This window comes from Anastrepha ludens, chromosome 4 (genome assembly GCF_028408465.1).
Source record: "Anastrepha ludens isolate Willacy chromosome 4, idAnaLude1.1, whole genome shotgun sequence".
In the NCBI taxonomy this organism is placed as follows: domain Eukaryota; kingdom Metazoa; phylum Arthropoda; class Insecta; order Diptera; family Tephritidae; genus Anastrepha; species Anastrepha ludens.
Window position 1 is genome coordinate 8,269,556 of NC_071500.1, and position 22,233 is coordinate 8,291,788.

Here is a 22,233-nt window from a genome sequence, read left to right on the forward strand (position 1 = left end):
ACACTCGAGAAGAAGGAATATTGTGTTTCAGTTTTCCTAGACATCACGCAGGCTTTTGATAAGGTCTGGCGTGAAGGCCCATTGTATAAGCTTAAAACGAGTCTGCGACATAGTTACTACATGCACTTAAAATTATATCTTCAAAACAGGCATTTTCTTTTCAAAGTAAACGACGAAGTCACCGACCTCCACCCAATAAAAGCAGTTGTGCCACAGGGAAGCATCCTAGGACCTCTATTATACACCCTGTTTACAGCCGATCTTCCCTTTTCGACGAGCACATACAACACCACATATGCAGATGGTACTGTTGTAATGACTAAGAGCAATCATGCCTCAGCTCCTATTTTTTTAAGCTCCAAGGAAACCTCGATAATCTCTGCGCCAGGTTGAAAAAAGTGGAGCATTAAAGCAATCGAAAAAAAATCCATTCAAATAACTTTCACCCTTCGCAACGGATCTTGCTCTCCTGTAATTTTAAACAACACGCAAATTCCCCAAACAGATAGTGTTAAATACTTAGGTATTCTGCTGGACAGGCGTCTTACATGGCGATGACACAGCGTATTTTTAAAGCGGAAGCAACTCGGACTTAAGCTACGCTCATTGCACTGTCACTAAACAACAAAGTGCTTATATGCCAAGCAATACTCAAACCAATATGGGCCTTCGGAGTTCAAATATGGCACTCAGCTTCAAAATCAAACTGGAAAATCTGCAGAGATTTCACTTTAAGGTGCTGCGCATGTGTGCTAATGTGCTTTGGATTGTAAGCAACGAGGTTTTGTACCGTGACCTGAAAGTCTCGACATTTAATGAAGAAATCGGCAATACCTTACTTACTTACTTAGATGGCCATAACAACCCGTTACCGAGTTACGGCAGACCTCACTAGCTCTCTCCAGGCGCCTCTGCTCCGCGCGCGCCTTTCCCAATTCTGTACACCAAGCGAGCATAGGGTTTCCTCCACCTGGCCATTCCACCGGAGCAATGGTCTTCCTCTGCGTCGGCTCCCTTGGACTTCGCCCTCACTTAGACTTCACCTTCTTTGCTGGAGCTTCTTCATCTATACGCACGACATGCCCTAGCCAACGCAGGCGTTGGATGGCGATGCGTTGAACTACGTCAATGTCGGCGTAGAGCTCATACAGCTCGTGGTTCATTCTTGAACGGTAGTCTTCGCCAACGCGCACAGGACCGAAGATCTTACGAAGAACTTTTCTCTCGAACACCCCAAGAGCGTCTGAGTCGCTTTGTGACACTACCCATGCCTCTGCGCCATAAAGCAACACAGGTATGATGAGCGTCTTGTAAAGTGTCAGTTTGGTCATGCGAGTGAGGGTTCGACTACTCAATTGCTTACTTAGCCCATAGTAACACCTATTAGCAAGAGTGATTCTCCGTTTGATCTCCAGGCTGATATCGTTGTTGCTGTTAACGGCGGTGCCAAGATAAATAAATTCTGGCACAACTTCGAAGGTATAGTTGTCCGCAATGACGTGCGTTCCTACACGCCGTGTGTTCCGCCTTGTAGACAGCACATACTTCGTTTTACCCTCGTTCACCGCCAGACCCACTCGTGATGATTCCTTTTCGATAGCAGAAAACGCAGCGGTGACATCTCGCTTACAGCGGCCGATAATCTCAATGTCATGCAACTTCACAAACGTTCATATGAAGATGGCCAACATAACAAACAAAACAAAAAGAAATGTAGGCTAATAGCAACGCCCTCTCTTATTGAGCCGCAAAACTTATTGCACAACCTGGTTGGTGTAGGTGTTGTCTGAGCGATACAACCCAGACCCAATGAGCACAAAACGATGCCATTTGGATACACCACTAGTAGAACCACTACTTTTTATTAGTCGCACCATCTTGATTTGACTATGAATCTGCCTATGTTGTTAATTTTCTTGCCTACAATTTCTTTCAATGTGCATGTGTTCCTTCTCGTATGTATGTGTGTGCGCGCGCGTGCTGAAGTTTATGCCGTCAACCATATTTTATGACTTTAAAATGATGCATTAGTGTAAATTCAATCACAATCGGCCTACTCGAAATGGGTGTACGTGGCGTATAAGCAACATACTCGCACTTGCAGAAGATACATACCTGCATGCATAGCAGGAATGCTATCGATTTCGATGATATACTACTTCCAAGTGCCGTCGAGTTGTGGGTGTATGTGCTTGTATGCACTTGGGTGCGAGAATGCGTGTTTGTCTGCGGCCAAATCACTTGAAAATTTACAACTTTGGTGGGCACAGCTGCTTCGAATGACTTGGCGCAAAGGAGCAGAAACAAAAACAAAAACAAAATACACAAATAAGGTATAAAATAAAGGGAAATTTATGCGATAGCAGTTAGTAAATTAAATTCGGTAGCAAATTAGTGGTTTGAGCGTAAATGCGTGTGAAACGTGTTACGCCTTCATAGACAATTTATGTACAAACATACATACACACATGTGTGTGTGCAAGCATTCGTGTGCTTTATGTACTGCTTATGTGTTTATGTGCGTACGTTAAAGTGTTGTAGCAGCTGCAAACATGAAATTGTAGCGCAAGTTTCAAGTTTTCTTTTATTAACTTCAAATTGGTTTTGAAATGATGCAGCATTTAATTTGACAAAATATAAATAGAGCCTTGTAACTATATATAATTTCTGCTAACATTTAACGCAATGAAATGCATATATTTTTAATTCCAAATTTAAGTAAAGGGTCAAGGGCCGGTGTTGATTTTGAATAAAATACAATTTTTTTAGGAAATTATTCTCATCTCTCTTTATTATGATAATATTGGTATGATTCAATTACGTATGAAACAAAATATCGATCAAATGGTCGCCGCGGCCTGAGGCATAATTGAGGTTCTATGCCGTTAAACTGCCGAATTATCTCATCCTTTAGCTCTTGAATTGTTGCTGGATTATCGACGTATACCTTTTCTTTCAAATATCCCCAAAGAAAGAAGTCCAACGGTGTCAAATCACATGATTTTGGCGGCCAATTGGCATTGCCGCGACGTGAGATTATTCGGCCATCAAAATTTTCACGCAAAAGAGCCATTGTTTCGTTAGCTGTGTGACAAGTGGCACCGTCCTGTAGAAACCACCTATCGTCCACATCCATATCTTCCAATTCGGGCCATAAAAAGTTCGTTATCATCTCACGATAGCGAACATTCTGTAACTGCCTGTTCACAGTAACTGCCTGACCGGCCTCATTTTGGAAAAAATACGGCCCAATGATGCCGCCGGCCCATAAACCGCACCAAACAGTCACTCTTTGGGGGTGCATTGGTTTCTCGGCAATCACTCTTGGATTATCATTCGCCCAAATGCGGCAATTCTGCTTATTGACGAATCCATTGAGGTGAAAATGTGCCTCATTACTGGAGATGATTTTCTTCCATATGCATTTTGATTTGAACGCCCGTTTTCATAATAAGCCTGAATAACTTTAACGCGTTGCTAGATTATATATCTTTCCATTGTTCAAATTGAGTTAGCCTGAAATTGAAAAATGTTAAATAAAATACAGAAAAAGCTTGACCTTTAGGTGTAGTTTAGATTCAACATCGGCCCTTAAAATTTAACCACACTTTTATATTTTGTGCTGCTTCTTTGACTTTTTGACTGCCATTTATACAACGCCATTAGTTTTTTCCTACCTCGAATTTATTTTTGCAAATTAAATTTTTACTCCCTCAAATGAATCTCCATCATCGGATCGCTTTTAAGCAGCACTTAAGATAAAATTAAATTAGCGCACACCTTTTTCCCCAACAACTATCACCAACTAACTTTCACAAACAGCTGAGCAATAAAGCAATAAAAAAAGGGGTTAAGTACTGCTATAAAATTAAGACAATCGACCTTTTATTATAATAAAATCCTACTTTTTCTGTTATTTACATTTTATTTGCTCTTTTGTGATTTATTTTTCCTGTCAAATTTGGTGCGTTGCTCAATTTTTTTACACGGCCTTAATTGCGTTTGCAGTCCCTCTGGTTGATGTTTTCTAAGCGCCATTTGGCCGTTTTCCTTCAGCTGTCTCATTTTATTTTTAATTTATATTTAATTTTATTTCAGCGGTCTCACTGCATGCAGTCCGGTTTTTCCTATTCCTGCTGTTTTACGAACATAAATTCTTTAAGTTACTTGTAGACAAGCGACAGCACAATTTCGCCAGTTATTTAATAAAAGAGAACAAAGAAAAAAACTCTGAAAGCAAATATTTGCATGCAAGTGGACAATTTAGAGATCCACATATTTGCGTTTGAAAGGGGAATTTGAAATTTATATAAATCAAGAAAATTAATTAAATTATTATGAGCCCAGTTATTTGGACAGTCATGCCTAAGAAGGTAGGGAATAATCACAAAGCATAAGTAAAGGGCTGGAGGTCCTTTTTCCAATAGGGGTTTTCTAACAGATCACGCGCGACTACTGTCAAACTAAATACATAATTCAAATCAAATACATTTACAAATCGCACAATTGAATTACGAAAATCGACGCTCTGTGAAAAGTGTTTTTCGCGCGCTCAGGCCAACTTAAGGTGTTTAGCAATGCAACCCATTTTTGGCTTAATGGCTACGTCAATAACCAACATTGCCATTTTTGCGCTGAACAACAGCCAATAAAACCATTGAAAACAACCGTTTGGTGCGGCCTATGGCCTGGAGGGATCAGCGGTTCATATTTCTTCAAAGACTAGGTTGGCGCCAATGTAACAGTGAAGGGCGAACTCTATCGCGCCTTGATAAACGATTTTTTGATAAAGAAATTGAAGCCCGTGACCTCCATAACATTTAGTTCCAACAAGGCAGCGCTACTTGCCACACAGCTCGTGAAACATAGATTTACTGGACTTGTCTCTCGTCTCGGACCAGTGAATTGGCCACGAAGATCGTGTGATATCGAAGCTTTGGACTTTTATTTCTGGGCCTAAGTGCTTTGTGGATAAACCAGCTTCGATTGAGGCATTGGAAGCCAGCATTGCTTAAGTTATTCACGAGATACCAACCGAAGCCACCAGCGAGTCATTCAAAATTGATAAAATGAAGCATCATTTAAACCAACCGATCAGCAGTAAGTACTTTCGGTGAAATCTTTTATCTCCCTAACAAGTGACTATGTCGAGTAAATATGATCAGCATAGGCAAGACTAAAGCTTTACCATAAACTGTTGTTGCATTAGATTTATTATCCATAGTTGTATGAGGTGAATAAAAGAGTTCTGATTATTTCCACTCGATATCTTAAGTGAGGAATTCCTCACAATATATACATTGCATCGGACCAAGTTACTATAGAATACGCTTCAAACGGAAGGTCAATTCAAGGTCAAACATAGAATATTTACCCTAAAATTTTCAAAAAATATATATCTACGCTTTTGGGGTTGAGTTCGATTTCGTTGTTTATTTGAACTTCCGGGGTCACATTGAAGGACAGCTCAAGGTCAAGCATAGAAAATTCCCCCGAAAAGTTCCAAAAAATTGATATCTATGTTTTTGGGGTTGAGTTCGATTTCGTTGTTCATTTGACCTTGCGATGTCAAATTGAAGAACAGTTCAAGGTCAAACATGGAAAATTCACGAGAAAAGTTTCAAAAAATTGATATAATATATATCGAGGCTTCAAGGTAACACTAAGATTAAAAAAAAGTACTTTGACAGTTAAGTGCTTAGTGAAGTTGGTTGAGTGTTACAGGGACAAGAAAATTCCATACATTCTTCAGTACAACTACGACTTTAGACTTCTCCAATTAAACAATCGCGTTCTCCCGCTTTCAACGGAAATTACACCGCAGGCCTAACCTCACGACTCCAACGAAAAAGACTTTTTTAGGATTTAAAATTCTCTTTCTAAGCACCCTATTATAGTTGTAGTGTCAACATATATTGTATACCTGTAAATGTATTGAATTGGGGAATAAATTCATAGCGTTTTTATATTTTCTTTCACTTTACAATGATTTATTCGCTGTTTCACAAAGAGTTCATTCGATACAAATTCTTCTGCTCTACAAAACTATGTTAATTGTATTTTTGAGTTGTTTAATCTTTTATTCGTTTTGAGGCTTAAAAATGGAGGTAAAATTCAACATTTTTGACACCTGACCCCTTCTTTGCTTTTTATCGAGGTCCAAAAGCTGCCAAAGCAGCCCCGGACATTGCGACGTGCGTGGAGGAGTTGTCATGGGCGGACCTTCTGAGTTCGATGAAGAACGTCTCAAATCACTTTTGAAGGATTTGAACGGTCGCCAAACCAGAACGGAATTGGAGGAAAAAATTAACTGCGATCGTAAAACTATTCACAATCCCCTTTCTTCAAAGGGATTTACAAAAAAATTGGGAGCCTAAGAGTCTGGGTGCCTCACGAGCTCAACGAAGAAAACAAAGAAAGTATCCTTCAAATACAGCGCCTTTTGTACCGAATCGGCACAGGAGTTGAGAAATGACGCCCATAACAGCAATGTGAACCAAAGAAAGGAGTGGGTGGCTCCAGGAGATACGCCAAAGGCAAGAGTCAATCTAGATCTTCATCCAAAGAAGATTATGATATGTGTTTTGTGGGACTGGGAGGGCCTGGTGCACTTGGAAGTGCCAGAAAAGAATACCACGAACAACAAGGAGCTCTACACTGTCCAGCTACACCGCGTGAATGAGGCTATTGACTAAAAAGACCTGATCGACATGATCAAATCATACTCCTTCACGACAACGAGAAGCCTCATGTTACACAAGTCGTCGAAGCCTCACTCCAAGAGCTCAATTGGGAGGTGCTCAGCATCCACTGTATTCTTGGGACCTTGCACCGACCGATTGACATCTTTTCCGCTCACTGTTAAACCATATGAAGGGCGTTACCTTCGATAACAAAGAGATCCTTAAGAACTGGTTCAACAACTTCTTTGACACCAGACCAGGCGATTTTGGGCGGAACAGCATCAACAAATTGGTGGAGAGGTGGGAAGAGATTATAAAGAGCAACAGCGAAGATATAATTGATTCACTTATTGATCTAATTATTGTTTCTTGGTTAAGTCTTCGGTAAAAATGCTACAAACTTATTACCCAACCCAATATATATGTAAGTACATATATACATTAGGGTGTCCCTTATATGACAAAACAACCCTTTGTTTAATTTCGAATTCGCATAATGACAACCAGTGCCGTCCAAGCTTCAAAGTTTAGTAAAAATCGTGTTCTGTCCTGATATTTCGATCTGCTAGAAAATCACTGTAAGTGCAATAAATTTAATGAATAAAAGTAGAAATTAAATGAAATGAAAAATTCTAGTACAATGTCCAAGTCAAATAAAAATTTATTGGGAGATCATGGGAGGAGTCGACTTGGCTGTCCAGATGTCTGGGCTTTATGAATACGATAGGAAATCAGATAAGTGGTGGAAGAAAGTGTTTTACCGTCTGATAATGATGACAGCAGTGACCGCTTGTGTTATTTATAAGGACCTCAACTGGAAAAAGATACCATTCAAATCGTTTTTAGTTACTTTAGCTGAGGCATTGATCTAGGACGGCTTACAAACTACAGCCGTTCGTCGGTCAAAACCTGGACGAACACGACAAATTGCCAAACGCAAGGAAATACACCTTCCTGTTCGAGGTACTACACGACGTCGTGGTACCAATTGCAGTTCTCAAAAAATTCAGACTTGCACTAAGGTGATATGTAAAGAGCGCCAAGTACCGCTTTGCGAAACGTGCTTCGCACCTTACCATACATGATTTTTATGTATAAAGATATTTTTTCACTAAAATTTTTTTGAATAATATAACAATTTAAAAAAAAAAATAATAAATAAATAAAATATAAATTTTTGTATATATTATTTCTTATTTCTAAAGTGTGTTTTACAGGACGGCTGGTACTTATTTGTACCACATAACATCCCGAGTGGTACAACGGTTTACCCCCACCCACCGTGCCACCCTGTTATTGCATCTCAGATTTTTAATAATTTTTAAATTATTCATCACCTAGTTAACCAACTTCTATAAACAATTTTGTACTACGATTGCTGTGCGAATGTCGGGTCGAAAGGGTTAAAAGCATAAAGTAAAAAATAAAAAACATATCACGCTTTAAGGTTTCTTCCAATGTTTTAAAAACCACTTTTATTTACTATTTTATTATAAGAACAGACTTTCAAAGAAAATAATTTAAACCTGTTTCATGTGCACCAACAAAATGCCTCAAATGTGAAAATGGTCAACCGCACCTGCACAACAGACAATTCAGAAAGCGACTCTTAGGGAAATGGAAAAAAAAAGAAAAGACAAATTTAAGAAAATTTACGAAAAATAAATTTAAAGCAGCAATAAAATTTGGCAAGCCGCATGCGAAAAGCCATAATTATGACGATTCTTTGCAAATATAAAAATACGCCCAGATACCACAATTCAAGCCTCACTTTATGGACTACAAATTAAAACAGTAGCTTTCTCGTTTCTAATAAGTTTTTGCGCCAATTTAATGCAGTGTGCAAAAGTTTGGCAAAACATGCTTTCACTTTAGAGTTTCATTTTATTATTTTTAATTTTTTTGTGTTTTTGGAAATGAGTTCAGTTTTTGTTCAACACTTTAGCTTTTTCGCTAAAACTTTATACACTTGTCTTCGAGAAGCACATCAACCACGCGGTGCAGTGAAAATTCGAACTGTCAAAATGGCACAACTTTTACAGTAACTCGTGCTGCAGAGTAGTGGAATCTGGCAGCTGGTAGTTTTGCAGTTGACAATGTCTGGTTCAATGTTTTTTTGTGATTTAAAATTGCTATTTATTTTCCTTAAGCGTAAGCGGATTAAAATATGTGCAATGAGAAAAGCACCACCGAAACAAATTAAGAGAAAAGTAACGGTATTATTCGAGTTATAATTCAGTTGAGGACCATTTTAATATTATTATTCGAGTTATAATTCAGTTGAGGACCATTTTAATATTATTAGACATAGTTGCCAAACATATTTTTCACTGGGTCGATTGCGTATTTGAATATAACTCGCAAAGCTATGGGAAGCCCACTATGAAACGTTCAGGGATTAATGACCAAAGTCTAAGCTACCTTTTGAAAAATTATTAAAAAAAAACATTTTTCAAAAAAAAAACATCGCTCAGGGATTAATGACTATAGTCTGAGCTATCTTTTCAAAAATTAAAAAAAAAAACATTTTTCAAAAAAAAATTTCATCCAGGGATTAATGAACATAGCCTGAGCTACCTTTTCAAAAATTAAAAAAAAATTAAAAAAATTAAAAAAAAAAATATTCGTTCAGAGATTAATGAACATAGACTGAGCTACCTTTCAAAAATTATTAAAAACAAAAAATTCAAGTACCTTTCCAAAAATTATTAAAAAAAAAAGTTTTAAAAAAAAAATTTCGCTCAGGCATTAATGACCCTAGTCTGAGATACCTTTTCAAAAATTATTTAAAAAAAAACATTTTTCAAAAAAAAATTTCGTTCAGCGATTAATGAACATAGCCTGAGCTACCTTTTCAAAAATTAAAAAAAATTAAAAAAAATTTAAAAAAAATATTCGTTCAGAGATTAATGAACATAGCCTGAGCTACCTTTTCAAAAATTATTAAAAAAAAATTGAAATACCTTTTCAAAAATTATTAAAAACAAAAAAATTTTTTTGTTGTTAATTTTCGTTCAGGGATTAATGACCATAGTCTGAGCTACCTTTTCAAAAATTATTTAAAAAAAAACATTTTTCAAAAAAAACTTTCGTTCAGCGATTAATAAACATAGCCTGAGCTGAGCTACCTTTTCAAAAATTAAAAAAAATAAAAAAAAATTTAAAAAAAATATTCGTTCAGAGATTAATGAACATAGCCTGAGCTACCTTTTCAAAAATTATTAAAAAAAAAAACACATTTAAAAAAAAATTGGAATACCTTTTCAAAAATTATTAAAAACAAAAAAATTTTTTGTTGTTAATTTTCGTCTGAGCTACCTTTTCAAAAATTATTTAAAAAAAACATTTTTAAGAAAAGAATTAAAAAAAATTTGTTTACGAAAAATCTTTTAACGAAAAAATTTGAGAAAATTCTATAAAGATGTTAAATAGCACCGAAGATATTTCATTTGAACGAAAAGCTAAATGTCTTTTTAAGAAGTATATTTTTTCCAAAAAATTTTAAACAGTTCTATAAAGATTTTGAACAGAACCGAAAATTTTTATTTGAACGAAAAACCCATGTTTTTTTTAATATGATTTATCCAAAAGAATTATAAAAATTCTATAAAAATGTTGAATAGAATCGAAGATATTTTATTTGAATGAAAACCTAAATGTTTCTTCTCGGTACACAAATAAAAGAAAGGAAGGAGCCAGTGTCTATCTGCCAACGTGTCGCACATCTGCAGCTCTCTCGGCTGCCTTAGAACACATTTTTGCATGTGTGTATACGTATGTGATACAACAACAATATTGTTTTTTTTTTATCCTAAGGGGGAATCTTACATAGATGCACGGCATGCACGATTCATTCTGATGGCTAAAGGTGCGCCTCATTCGAGACCACGCACAGTCAGTATTACTACTAAACTGGACTTGCGAAACAGTACACCTACGCACTAAACCCTAACTCCGAGCTCTGTAGCTTTAGTTTGCCCTGCGGTACCGCCTTTTAGGCATTGCATCACAGGGCCAAGCTGGTCAGTATGGCTCTTCATACATGTCTCTGTCTCTGTCTACCCTTCATTACTTGTTTGTCTTCTTTGTTTACTGCGTTCCCATTCTTTTTTCCGCAGTTCCTATAACGCATTTGCGGACCATTCTCTCATCTTGGCCCACACCAACTTCGATTGCAGCATGTGATTTACAATGTTGCCGGGGTAATTCTTTCTTTTATCATTTCTTCAATCGACGTTCTCTTAGATACGTTTCTCTGGCAGGCGAAGAAGATATGTTCGGCGTTCTCACTACCGTTGCCGCAGTACGAGCTGTCTGCTGCATTTTCTTCGTGGCCGAGTCTTTGAGTCTTCCGTCAGGAACTGTGTCAGGTAGTAATCCGTCACCACGTCTTCTCTCAACCCATGCCTGCACGCTTCTGATGAGCTTATGCTTCCACCTCCCTTTTGTCACTAGGTCCCAGCGATTTTGCCACTCATTTATGCTCCCCTGTCTTTGTTCGTTTATACGCTCTTCCGCCGTTAGTTGCCTGTTTAGGCGTTTGGCTTTGTTGTAGACTCTGCCCAGTTCAGAGGCCATTATATCTGGTGGCATGATACCAGATATGACACGCACTGCTTCATATGACACTGTCCTGAAAGCACAGGCAACTCTAAGGGCGCTTAGTCTAAAAACTATTTTCGCCTTCCTCACGTATGTTTTTTGTATCAGGGCTGCTTCTGTTTTTTGTCCTACTACCTGAAGTTTAACCGTCGTTAGCCATTTTTTTTACCTTTGTTGTTGCCTCAGATGCTCCGAATCTGAGGAATTGTTTTGGCGACTATGGTCAACGCGATGTCGTCTGCGTACCCTATTATTTGCACTTCTCTCCGCATTGGGAGTTGCAGTACCCCATCACATAGTACATTCCATAGGATCGGGGCCAGTACAGATCCCTGTGGTACTCCGGCCGTTACTGCATATCTCTTAGGACCTTCATCTGTATCCTATAGAAGTACTCTTTCTTACAGATAACTGCTTATAACCCGTACTAGGTATGCTGACATTTTTTTCTCTTCCAGAGCCTTAATAATAACATATCAAAGGCGACCATTGTGTGAGAAACTTTATTTGATGGTCAAAAACATCCGCTAACCCTACCAAGGGTTGTCTGTAGCTTACGGTACTATATGACTGCCTGTAACTTGTACTTGGAATAAGGCTACATAAATACATACATGCACATGCATGCACATATACAAATAAACCACTTATTTACTTATGAATATATGGGCATATGTATTTGTGTATGTCTTGTTTCCCTGAAGCACGAACTCAAGTAGGCAAATTTTCATATTATGTGCATGTATGTGTGTCCTATGGAACATACTGTACCTAGAGTACTTTCGTTAAATTGCTGCGGCTTGGCCGTCGTTTCTCGTTCTGTATAAAAGTGAAATGAGAAGTTTTTTTCCTGTTTTCGATACACTTCGGATTCGCGTGGCGTGAAAAATTGAAAAGAAACGTCAAAATATTTTCATATGAAAAATTTTTTTTTCACTGACAATTTGAGTGCGAAAAAATGGAGAAGGAGATCCGTGATCCGAGAGTTGCGTGCCTACAAAACTCTATATACCCGAAAAGTTTCTAAAAATTATGTTTAAAAATTTCAACATTGCTTATGTATCCGTTCAGAACATTACAAGTAATGATTTGGGTTTGCGTCGTGTTGCTACGAAGTTGGTCTCACGGAGCCTTAATTTCATGCAAAACTTCGCGAAAAACATGATTTCCAAGGTTGAATCCGACCCAACACCCAATATTCATCATACGCATCATTACTGTAGACAAGACATGGGTTTATGAGTGTGACACGCAATTCAGACATCAAGCGAGTGAGTGGAGAGCTCCGAATGAGCGAAGGCCAAAAAAATCACGTAATTTTTAGTCAAAAGACAAAGTAACGCCCACGGTTTTTAGGGATTATTGCGGTGTAGTACACCATGAATTATTGCCAAAAGGCCAGACAGTTAAGGGCCATTATTTAGGTGTTATCCGACGTCTAGTTGAAGGATTACTCCAAAAAAGAAAGAACTTGTGGGAAGAAACTCATGGATTTTGCACCATCATAACGCACAGTCGCACAGTGCCATCATCACCCGGGAATTCCTGATCAAGAACGTAACGAATACCATCCAACAGCCATCGAATTCACCCGATCCATCTAATATGGCTTCCTGCGATTCTTGTCTGCTTTATCGCAAGCACTGGGGGGAACCTCTTCGGTGTTTTAATAGCCGAAAGGTACTCGTAGTAATGGAAAAGTCGAAGATGGCTCAGTAAAAAGAGCTGAAGACTTGTTTCGAGAGCTGGATAAAACGCTGGCAAAAGGGCGTTGTAGTTGATGGGGACTACTTTGAAGGCGATAATATCGCTTTTGAGGAATGAACTTGAATTTAAAATTTTTTGAATATATGCTGGGAGCTTTTTGATAACAAGGTGGCATAATACCAAAATTGAATGGGCTATTAAAGTGTGAGTCCGGAATATTTCTAAAAATTGTGACTGAGAGGTTGAATTTTTTTTATTTTTTCCAAATATTCCACAAGAGTTTTTGTTATATCAATTATATTTTTTACAAAAAAATAAAAGCATTAAATAAATACACAAAAGTAGTCAAAACGTTGTAAAATGTCGGCCTGCTGTATTTTGAACACAGGCGTATGTATATAAATAAATTGATTTAATACATTCTCCACGTGTTTGTTTATGTTAACACTACCTTCGTTTATTATTTGCAGAGTGAAGTGGTGGGAGAATAATTGATTTGATATAAACAGTTCATACCCACATCATAATAAAGCAAACACGAATCAGTCGATACGCAGATTGCCAACTACAAGTTCAACTAAGCACGCAAAATATCGGCACTCATATATTTACTTCCGTCTGTGAGTTCAAAGGTCGTTCCTAAACTTGTACAAGTTGATGTGTATTTATCAGGTATGCTGCTACAGGATCTTTCAAGTTCAAATTTATGTATATACAGAGTGTAGAGAGAGTAGAGCCAGTTACACATTGCAACAGTGGCGCTAGCAAGAGGAAGCTGGCAATCGCGGTAATAGCGCAGACACACTAAATTTAGCGAAGTCCTCAACCATCTGTGCGATGCTTCTGCCAGAAAAATGTGAACACAGATGGCGCTTCAAGCAGTAAGAAGGCGTTGTTCCTAAGCAACGACAGGTGGGCATTCACACTACTTAGGACTGGAAGCGGCAGACTAGTCCCCTATCCTGTCAGAAATCAAACAGATTAACGAAACCACACAACACACAATCTTGTCGAGGCCCTATACTCCCGAGTGGAGTGAATAAGGAAAAAACAAAAAAATGGTTAAATGACGACCAACAGTGGTGATTTACGTTTGTTTTAACCGTTTCAAGCTACCAGATGTGTGATATTTAAACCCGCAATATCCGCTTGTGTAGCGAAAACGTGACGAGAGCAGGGCAGCTGAGAAGAAGGTGCTGTGAATATTCCACCTCGTCCTCTAGACAGCTTCTGCAGAAAGGATCTGAAGAAATCCCTAACGAAAAGGATCCCTAAAGAAAACCTAACGCACAATGATCCTTCCAGAAGCGCTCGCTGAGTTGACGCAGGCCCAACTATCCAGTAGCAAACCCCAGGCTCTCAAGGGAACTCCAATCTTCTCACATTTCGATGAAGCCGCCCCCAGGGTCCCCTGCCGAGCCAGCTCATCGGCCCAGAAGTTCTCTCTATGCCGCAAGTGGCCAGGAATCCAAATGAGTCTAATATCGAAGTTTTCCGATGCAATCGAGAGCGAAGTCAGGCATTTTCTGACTAATTTCGAAAGGCATCAACAACGAGCCAAAGACTCTAATTGCCGCTCGACTTTCGGAGTAGATATTTACCTACTTTACAATAATTACAGAAGCGAGCAACCAATCTACTGCTCCCTTAAGTGCGGCTACTTCCGCTTGGAAAACACTACAGTGGTCCGGAAATTTGAAGCTAGATGGAGAGCTCCTCGCAGAATACTCCCCCACCAGCTCTTTCGTCCAACTTCGAGACATGCGTAAACATGTTTGCCATAAATGCGGTTTGGCAAAAATTCTGTGAAAAATTTTACAATGCATCCCACTCCACAATGCACCCAGCAGGGGCTAACAAACGATATTCCTGGGTTCATAGCCGCAGAAGATTGACCGTCTGGAAGTCCAGCTCTAAATCCACTCGACTACATTTTGTGAGCAGAATTGGGGAACATGGCCTGTCGAAGACCTCACAGAAGTGTACGGAGTCTCAAACAATCCTTGGCTCATGCAGCCACGTCGATATCCTTGAAAACCGTGCGTGGTGCAAGAGCTGAATGGCCTAATCGTTTGAAGGATTGTGACACAAACGTCATTACATCGCATTTTGCATTAAAAATTTGGGTCTTAAGGCTTATAAAGTCCAGTTAACACAAGAACTTAACCCGGCCGATCATCAACAACGTCGTTTCTTTGCTGATTGGGTCGTTGAAATGCATGAAAATGATCCGGAATTCCATCGAAAAATCATCTCGAGTGATGAGGCCCACTTCCACCTCGGTGGCTTCGTTAAGAAGTAAAATTGTCTGATCTGGGGCTCAGAAGATCCAAGAGTTATTGTTGAAAAATCTCTCTATCCTCAACGTGTGACTGTTTTGGTGCTGTTTATGATCCGGCGGAGTCATTGTGGCTTACTTATTCGAAAATGAAGCTGGAGCAACAGTTACGGTGAATGGATTGCGCTACCGAGAGTTGATTAAAGATTTGTTATGGCCGGAATCGGATGGTATTGATCTGGGCAACGTTTATTTTCAACAAGACGGCGCTACGGGCCACACAAGCAACGAAACCATTGATATTTTATCAAAATAACACCACTTATTGGAAAATCCTTTATAATAATTTTGAAAAACAAGACACTTTCCAATTGTTTTATGTAACAAATCTCAATATTTGTAATACATATATTAATTGGCGCTGACATCCTTTTTGGGTGTTTGCCCGGGCTACTCCTCCTATAATATTTATATTAGTTTGGGGAAAAACAAATCCATTATTTTTGCGTAAAATTTTAAGGGTCAACTTCGATTATTTCCATGATTTTATCGACATTTTCGAGATACGTCTGATTTAATCATAAATGAATTAATCATAAATGCCTGAGCGGAACCCACGAAACCAAAATTGCACATAATTACCTATTGCAGTAGCGGCACCATAAACACCATTCACAATTTCAGCCTGGCTTGCACTTTCGCCTTTATCAAAGATAAACCAAAGTACCGAATTTTCTCTTTGTTGACTTCCTTTGTCAACACCCTGTAACTCCCAACCAAAAAACAGCAAACAAGTTGCTTAGTGGGAAATGTCACCTTGACAACGAGCATTCAAAACTTTTGATCGATATGTTCCAAGATATCGATCACTACAGCTACCCCCCTCAAAAGTTGACTGATGGCGAGTGTCCGCCCACGAGAGCTTTCGCCGAATATGTTTGCATAAGCCCGGGACATATTTGAAAACTAGCAATTATCGTTCATAAATTGTCGCTGCATTAAAAATGAGGTGTGGTTAAATTTGAATTAAAAAGAAACTCGTACTTAAAAGACCCTGCTCGGTACCCGTCAAAACAAGGACGTATGTATTTATATTTACGTTATGCACTTTCTGCGGAAATAACCGCGCATGCATACATAAATACACAGCTGGCATTTACTTACCCAAGGCCGATTTATGTAATTTCGTATGTTTACTCAAACATACAGTTTATAAATATTGGCACTTAAAGGTTCATATTTTCAGCTCGTTATGTACTTGACATTTTCACACTTTTTGGCGCACAAAATAAATATTTTGTGAGTATTTTTCTTGAACGGTTGTGTCTGTTGTTTGTTGAACTAAGTGCCTGCATTTGTAGCGGTGGGTGTAAAGGAGCTGGCAGAAATGACAAGGAAAGTACTTTCAGAAAGCCAGTTAAACCGAAGCAATTCGCGGAAGAAATCACAAACTATGCTTGACATAGTTTGCATGGATGAACTTAATTCATTTTTTGGCGATGAAGCTCCATCAAGGGCCAGTGTTTATCGATGGTATGGTGAATTTCGTGAAGGTCGTCCAAAATCAGTTGTTGTTCCGGAAACCATTGATGCTGTGCGCGAACTGATATTGCAAGATCGTCATGTGACCTATCGTGAGATTGAGACAATCTTAGGCATTAGTGGGACCAGCATACATTTAATATTGCATAAACATTTGACTGTTAAAAAAATTTGTTCGCGTTGGATCCGACACAATTTGTCAATCGCTCAAAAAAAGGCTCGTGTCAATTGGTAGAAGGAAATGCTCAAAAAATACGATCGCGGGGCTTCGAAATACGTCTGTGACATTGCGACAGGTGATGAATCATGGATTTATGCGTATGAGCCCGAAAGTAAACCGCCGTCGACTGTATGGGTGTTTCAAGGTGAGCCAAATCCAACAAAAGTTGTTCGCGCACGAAGCACTTCCAAGCAAATGGTTGCCTGTTTTTTTGGAAAAACTGGACATGTCGCAACCGTACCACTAGAACAACGCTGAACAGTAAATTCTGAGTGGTACACAACCATTTGTTTGCCAGTTGTCTTCCAAGAAATTAGGAAAACCAATCGCCAAAGACGGATCACTCTTCACCAGGACAATGCGAGCTCTCACACATCGGTTCAATCAACTGCATTTTTGAACACCCAAAACATCGAATTTATGGGTCATCCGCCGTATAGTCTTGACTTGGCACCGAATGACTTCTTTTTATTCCCGTACGTAAAAAACAAACTGAGAGGCCAACGTGTTTCGACACCTGACGAAGCGGTTGCGGCATTCAGAATGCATGTTTTGGAGGTACCTCATTCAGAGTGGTAAAAGTGCTTCGACAATTGGCTGAAACGCATGCAAAAGTGTATAGATCTTCATGGAGAATATTCTGAAAAACAATAAAGTGATTTTCGATGATTAAAATTTGTTTTTGTTCTCTAATCCCGAAATATAAAAGGCACCCCTCGTACTAACTAAATTGTCTTTTTCCTCTTCCTTCTTCTTTCTTCCGAGCTCACAGTTTTTATTATTTTCGAATCCAGCACGATTTTTTTTAAGATTGGGATTAAGTAAATGGTCCACCACTTGCAACCCGACATTATGCTCAGCGAAGAACATGCTAAGTCTTATTTCGAAATTTTTGGAACCCTTTAGTTTACTCGGCTTTTTCTTAAAAAAACTGTTTATTTGTGGCGTCTTTTTTATTGCCTTCACATTTCTTTTGTGCATTTTTGTTTCAGCGTGCTTCTGCAAATCAGACTTGCCGCAGTTCAAAACTTTGTCGCACGCAGCGCATTTGCATTTAAATGGATCGTTAGCCACAGCTTCCAACCAGCCAATGAAATTGTCGTCGTCAAGCCACTTATTATTGAACTTTTGTTTCCGATATTTGCGTTGTTTTTCTTGGTGTTCCTCCGAAGAGGCAGGCGAAGAGCAGGAGCTCATTTCTATAAAATATATGCATTTTAAACATAAAAAAGCTGAAACTAAAATAATTGCAAACATACTACAAAAGGGAAAAACACCAGAAAACGCGGGACAACTAACAATTTTCGCGCGAAGAAAAAATTACGATAGCGTTAACGAAGAAAAAAGTTGGCAATTGCGGCCGTATTAACGCTTTTAAAAGTGTGCTGTCATAAGGAAAAAAGTCTGGTAAGAAATCTTACTGTGGATTTTTATTTTAAGTGAACTTTTTTAATTTCTTCCGCAATTTTAAAATTTTTTCTGTTCTTCTTGAAAATTGCCTACATTTACATAATTTAAAAAAATCTGTCCTTTTCCCTACACCCACATTTTTCGACAAAAATCCCTACATGTGGGGAATTTTCCCTACATTTACCATCACTGCCTCGAAGTCATAACTGCCAACAGTGGCGTGGATGTCGATACGCGAGTGCGCCGACTGTTTGCTTGATGACAGGAGGTACTTCGTTTTGTCCTCGTTCACCACTAAACCCATTCTCTTTGCTCCTTTGTCCAATTTGGAAAAGGCAGAACTAACAGCGCGGTTGTTAAAGCCGCGTTGATTTCAATATCAGTGCTATGACGTAATAAATATTACTCAATTTATATGAATGCATGAATTCCCTTATCGAATGGGTGAACAATCCGTACATTTGTTAGATAATGGTGCCAAAAATTCGAAAGTGAAATAATGCCTCGCGTAATCCAAAAATATGATTTTAACTGTGTTAATTACTTATCACTCAGCGTGCACGTTTACATATATTCCTATATATAAATACATTCATAAATATCATATAATTGTATGTAGTTATCTGTAGGTGGCAACTACTCTTCGCTCCAGCAGTTAAATTTTGTGTGCAATTTTATTGTAAACGCGATGGCTGTTGAACAAAACAATTTAGTGGAAGCTAGACGTGCAGGCGCACAGTACACCGGGCAGAGATTTTGTGTGTTGAACATACAAATATTTTGAATAAACAAAACAAAAGCACACATTTAGTTGGTGAGAGTGAAAGTGTTAGCTTTTAGCGAGAGTACGAAAATGGTTTAGTTTAGAGCACGGTGAGTCGGAAATATAGATTAATTGCACAAAAAAAAACATTAAAAACATATTTTTTCGGTAAAAATTCACAGAAGAGAAACATTAAAAGTGAAGGAAGTGAAATTTTTCAATATCTATTAGTAAAGTATAGCTTTCAAATAACCAGAAAATGCGTTTGTTAGCATTCGATGACTACGAAAGTTAAAAGGGAGGCCAGTAGTGGGATTCACCAACACTTAACGCTTCGACAAGCTTATTTTTATCTACAATATTTGCCGTTTGCACTAACGATTTTTGTCAACTAACAGAAGGACATTTATTCACTGACTTAACTGATAGAGAGTGACATCTTTGTCAAATTAAATATCTACCCACTAGATACGTATGAAATGAAACTTTCAGCTATTAGTCCGTAGATGTCGCTAGGAGTATTTTTAAACCTTCCTAAATGTCTTGTTTTTTCGTCTGTGATCCGTCAACAATAATCAGTTAATTGTATGTTACGTTTCATACAACAATTCATTTTTGTCGCTCTTAAAAATGTCGAATTTCATGCCTTCAAACTACGATTTGCGGACATCGTTGATTTTCTGGTATCAATTGAAGAAAAACGCTTCTCAAGCTCATCAAATGCTTATGGATGCGTATAGTGGACATGCTCTAAGTAGAGCACAGTGCGTCAGGTGGTTTGAAAAATTTCGAAGTGGTGATTTTATCGTGGCCAACGACAATTGGCCGATTTGAACAGCTCTGTACACCGAAAATGCCCAGAATATGCCGATCGGCGTCACAAAGTAATTTTTCTTGATGACAATGCACCGCCACCGCTGGTGCATGCGGCTCACTCACCAGACTTGGCGCCTTCCGATTAGCATTTGTTTGCATCGATGGGGTACGCACTTTCCGAGCAGCGCTTCAATTCTCACAAAGAAGTCAAAAAATGGCTCGATGATTGGTTTGCGGCCAAAGACGGCCAATTTTTTTGGCACGGCATCCACAAATTATCTGAGAGATGGCAAAAATGTGTCGCTTGCGATGGCTATTATTTTGAAGATTAAATTTGTAACCATTTTTTGTTTATAAACGTTTGAAATTGAAAAAAAGTCTCATTTCATAGGTATCTACCCGGTAAATGAGCGACTAGTTGTGTATTTGAGTGTTTTTCAATTATTTTTACACAAAGTAAAATAAAATTATTCTTTATTTTAAATTTATATAATATTTACTTAATACTTTTTGTAGATATGTATATACGAGGTGTGTTCAAAAAATAAAGTGAATTCTCATTTTTCTCAAAAAATATTTATTTATTCATCAATTTCATTCAAACATTTCCAAAAATATTTTTAAACTAAGCTCTTTTAAATTCCTTTCATTTGCCTTTCATACTGAATGATTTATAGTTAATTATTTAATTTATTGAACTTTTAACAGGTGGCAACCCTATTCAAAGTAAAAATTGTGCAAGCTTATTTCGTTTGACACCCATATATATTATTAGTATTTCAGTTAACATATTTATTAAATTGAATTGGCAGCCCTTTCAAACGGGTGGCAATATCTCCAAAAATACTTTCCAAACTAGGCGCTTTTCAATTTCTTTCATTCGCATTTACTTCATTGAATTTAGTTTTTTAACAGGTGGCAACCTATTCAAAAATACATTTGAAATCAAGATCATTCAAACCTCTTTCATTTGATACCCATAGAGAATTATTAAAATGACAAAATTCATTGAATTTAATTCTTTAACAAAATTTTTGAGAAATTAAAACAAACAATTTTTATCCAACATTTTTGGGAAATTTTTTTTACTTTTGTCATATTGGAAAAGGACTCTTCCTTAAAATGTTGCTTAGTTTTTGCCATTAGCTCAGTAATTGGTACATTGCGCTCATTTGTATGAATTTCAATATAACTTTTTCCAAAATATTTTGTTTTTAAGAGGTGAACTAAAAAGAATTTGGAGAAAATTTAATAATTTAATTAAAAGAATAAGCATTAAAAAAACAAATTTTAGAAAATTTCTTGTCATATTTGAAAAAAATCCCTCCCAAAATTTGAGCATACATTTTGTCATTAATAACTCATTGTAGATTTGAGTAAAAGTTTGAAGATAATCCAATAATTTTGAGATTTAAGCGATGCTAAAACTTTTGGTATAGAGTTTTTTTAACTGAAATATCTTCGGTTTTTATATATTAATAATATATTAAAAAAACAGTTTTTCAAAATTTTTGGGAATTAAAAAAAAACATTTCAAAATTCTTGGGACAGTTGAAAATAATTGTTTTTTTCAAAATTCTTGGGACATTCAAAAACAAAACATTTCAAAATTCTTGGAACATTTAAAAAATTTTTTGTTGTCGAAATTCTTGGGACATAAAAAAAAAAGTTTGTTTTTCAAAGTTTTTGGGAAATTAAAAAAAGCGAAGTTTTTTCAAATTTTTCGGAATTTTTTTATTTTTGTCCCTCCCAAAATTTTAGTCATCAATAGCCAATAACTGTTACGTTGTATTCGTATGTATAGGGTGGGCCATGTAAAATTTGCTTTTTGAATCGGCTATAAAAAAAAACTAATCAATATTTTTTCAAACTTTTTTTTATTTTGAAGACTGAACATTGATTTATGAATGAAAAATAATATCGTTCAAATGACTGCCACGACTGGCTTTACAGTAGGGCATTCGATCAACCCAATTTTTAAGCACATTTTCGATTGTTTGGGCTCCAATTTCATGAATGGCAACTGAAATGGCATTTCGTGTTTTAAAGCGTCAATCGTCTCTGGATGGTTCGCATAGGATTTGTCCTTAACGGCTTCCCACAAAAAATAGTCCAACGGGCTTAAATCACAGCTCCGAGGCGGCCAATTGGTATCGGAATTTCGACTGATTATTCGGTTTTCAAAAACGGAAGCCAAAAGTTCGAGTGCAAC